Source organism: Triticum dicoccoides, chromosome 5A, assembly GCF_002162155.2.
Source record: "Triticum dicoccoides isolate Atlit2015 ecotype Zavitan chromosome 5A, WEW_v2.0, whole genome shotgun sequence".
In the NCBI taxonomy this organism is placed as follows: Eukaryota; Viridiplantae; Streptophyta; class Magnoliopsida; order Poales; family Poaceae; genus Triticum; species Triticum dicoccoides.
Window position 1 is genome coordinate 607,423,826 of NC_041388.1, and position 3,904 is coordinate 607,427,729.

Below are 3,904 nucleotides of genomic sequence, written 5' to 3' on the forward strand. Positions count from 1 at the left end.
AGCGGGGCCGCTCTAAATCCCGCCAAAACAAAAATGGTGATTCCAACACGGGGGATAATAACACACCGGACAGTGCCGAAGACAACCACCTCCAGCAAGATTCAGCACAGGAGGATAGAGAAGCCAGCCCTCATGAGAGAGCGACAGACAGAGAGGTCGAGGACGATAATTATATGCCTCCCTCCAAACACGAGGCAAGCCTCAACAACGACGAATTTGTCGTGCTGGAGGATCCCGTCGAACAAGAGCATTTCAAACACAGGCTTATGGCCACGGCGAGCAGCCTTAAGAAAAAACAGCAACAGCTTAGAGCTGATCAAGATTTGCTAGCCGACGGATGGACTGAAGTCCTTGCGGCCGAAGAGTATGAACTCGAACGCCCCTCCAAGAGCTACCCAAAGCGCAGGTTGCTACCCCAATTAGAGGAGGAAGCACCTAAACCTACATCACCAGTGCATGATGCGGCCGACCGGCCACCCCGTGGCTACGACAGAGAGACCACTCGGCCCTCCACTCAAGCCGCACCCCGGCGCCGCTCAAAAACTACCAAGGCATGGGAAAATGCGCCAGACCTTCAAGATATATTGGAGGATAAGGCAAGGCAAACAAGATCGATCTACGGATCACGTGGGCGCCCCACGGCACGAGACGGTACTCGTCACGCCGGATACAGTAAATCCGGCCAGGCCGAACACAGTAGACAAAGCTTGTTTGAGCTGCGTCGTGATGTAGCCCAATACAGAGGCGACGCACACCCACTATGCTTCACAGATGAAGTAATGGATCATCAAATCCCCGAGGGTTTCAAACCCATGAACATCGAATCATACGATGGCACAACAGATCCTACGGTATGGATCGAGGACTATCTCCTTCATATCCATATGGCCCGCGGTGATGACCTACACGCCATCAAATACCTCCCACTCAAGCTTAAAGGACCAAGTCGGCATTGGCTCAACAGCTTGCCAGCAGAATCATTTGGTTGTTGGAAGGACCTGGAAGCCGCATTCCTCGACAATTTCCAGGGCACTTATGTGCGACCACCAGACGCCGATGACCTAAGCCACATAATTCAGCAGCCAGAGGAATCGGCCAGACAATTCTAGACACGGTTCCTAACCAAGAAAAATCAAATCGTCGACTGTCCGGACGCAGAGGCCCTAGCAGCCTTCAAGCATAACATCCGCGATGAGTGGCTTGCACAGCACCTAGGACAGGAAAAGCCGAAATCTATGGCAGCCCTCATGACACTTATGACCCGCTTTTGTGCGGGAGAAGACAGCTGGCTAGCTCACAGCAATAACATGACCAAGAGCCCTGGTAATTCGGATACCAAGGACAGCAGTGGCAAGTCGCGTCGCAACAAGCAAAAGCGCCGCATTAACAATGACAATACTGAGGATACGGCAGTTAATGCCGGATTCAAAGGCTCTAAACCCGGTTAGCGGAAAAGGCCATTCAAAAGAAACACTCTGGGCCCATCCAGTTTGGACCGAATACTCGATCGCTCATGCGAGATACATGGCACCCCCAAAAAACCAGCCAATCACACCAACAGGGATTGTTGGGTGTTCAAGCAGGCAGGCAAGTTAAATGCCGAAAGCAAAGACAAGGGGCTGCATAGCGATGACAAGGAGGAGCCCCGGCCGCCGAACAACAGTGGACAGAAAGGTTTTCCCCCACAAGTGCGGACGGTGAACATGATATACGCAACCCACGTCCCCAAGAGGGAGCGGAAGCGTGTGCTAAGGGACGTATACACGATGGAGCCAGTCGCCCCAAAGTTCAACCCATGGTCTTCCTGCCCGATCACTTTTGATCGAAGGAACCACCCCACTAGCATCTGTCATGGCGGATTCGCCGCATTGGTTCTAGACCCAATTATTGACGGATTTCACCTCACTAGAGTCCTTATGGACGGCGGCAGCAGCTTGAACCTGCTTTATCAGGATATAGTGCGGAAAATGGGCATCGATCCCTCGAGGATTAAACCCACCAGAACGACCTTTAAAGGCGTCATACCAGGTGTAGAAGCCAATTGTACAGGCTCAGTTACACTTGAAGTGGTCTTTGGATCTCCGGATAATTTCCGAAGCGAGGAGTTAATCTTCAACATAGTCCCGTTCTACAGTGGCTATCACGCACTGCTCGGGTGAACCGCATTTGCCAAGTTCAATGCGGTGCCGCACTACGCATACCTCAAGCTCAAGATGTCAGGCCCTCGAGGCGTCATCGCGGTCAATGGAAACACCGAACGCTCTCTCTGAACGGAGGAGCATACGGCGGCTACCGCAGCGGAAGTACAAAGCAGCCTCTCAAGGCAATTGTCCAGTCCGGCCATTAAATGTTCGGACACCGTCAAGCGCGCCCGAAGTAACCTACAACAAGACCGTCTGGCACGTTCCGAGCAAGCGTAGCAATGCGGCCCCAACCCCAGCCCCCGCGAACTTGCGAAACCAGTGTTGCGCGTACATAACTATGCTCTAGAAATACCATGGGCACAGGGGGAGGGGCACCATCATGGCACGCCCAAAACGCGGCTTAAACCACACTAGGGGCTATCGATTTCTTAATTTTCTCTTATTTTCAGGACTCCATTTTTTGGAAGGCTTGTCCGGCAATACAATTGCCGCACAAACAATACGACCAGGGAAGCAGAAAGCTACGCCGCACTATGGAACTCTAAGGTGGTCTCTATAACGAGCAGTATACTTGTTTCGCATAACATTCCGCAGCTCGTCCCTGGAAAGGACATATTTGATAGTCCCATCTTTTGCTTATCGCACAATTTGTATCGTTCTGCTTTGATTGCAGCTTTTTTAAATAAACAATGCATAGCTTCCGTCTATTATTGCATTACCTCTTTTTACGAATATATGTTCATTAATGACATGTTGCACCCGTACACTTTGGTACGGCCAATACGCCAGGGGCTTAAGTACCCCACAACATGGTGTGAGAAGTCCAAACACTTTCACAAGTGCGGCACCCCGAACTTATAGCATTATATGCATCGGCTCCGAATCATGTCTTGGGTAAATAGTTGGGTTTGCCCGGCTCCTATGTTTTGGTACCTTACGTTCCATCATATCGGCTAAGGTAGCACTAGGAGAACTACTGCGATTGTGCCCCAGTTGAGCTGGGCTAAGCACCTCAGTAGAGAAAGCTAAAACTAACTGTCATGATGAGGCGAGAGCTGGTCGCTGTTCGAGAGGTTTTCGAGTCCCTAAAGACTTATGCCACTTAGAGCGGGGAGTCGTCTTTGTCCGGCCTAGGCGTGGATAGCGCCCCGAACTCGGTCTTCCGAACACTAACGGCTTCGCTGAAATTTAAAATTATAGAATTCTATGGCTAAGTGAGAGTGTTCAAGCACTATAGTCCGATTGCCTTGTTTGTTGTGTTGAGCGCCTCCCTCGAAGGACCCAAGAATGGGAAAAAGAGCGCTCATGTTTATCCCGAACACCCCAGCACTCCTGCCATGGGGGCAGAAGCCGACAACTCGCCATCTCTTAAATTTGATAAACGGCCGCACAGAAGGTAATATTTTAAATTCAAAAAGCATTTCTTAGCGCACATGAACAAGTTTTCAGCGCACAGGACAAAACGAGCGAGTTCACTGAAAAATTACATTCAAGGAACATTCATCCGCCACAAGGTGAGCACCCTTCAGAACACCCTCATAATACATCTCGGGCTTGCGATGCTCCTTGCCCGGCGGTGGCCCGTCCTTCACAAGCTTCTCAGCATCCAGCTTGCCCCAGTGCACCTTCGCATGGGCAAGTGCCCTACGGGCACCCTCGATGCATATGGAGCGCTTGATGACTTCGAGCCTTGGACAGGCCTCCACCAGCCGCCTCACCAGCCCGAAGTAGCTCCCATGCATGGCCTCTCCAGGCCACAA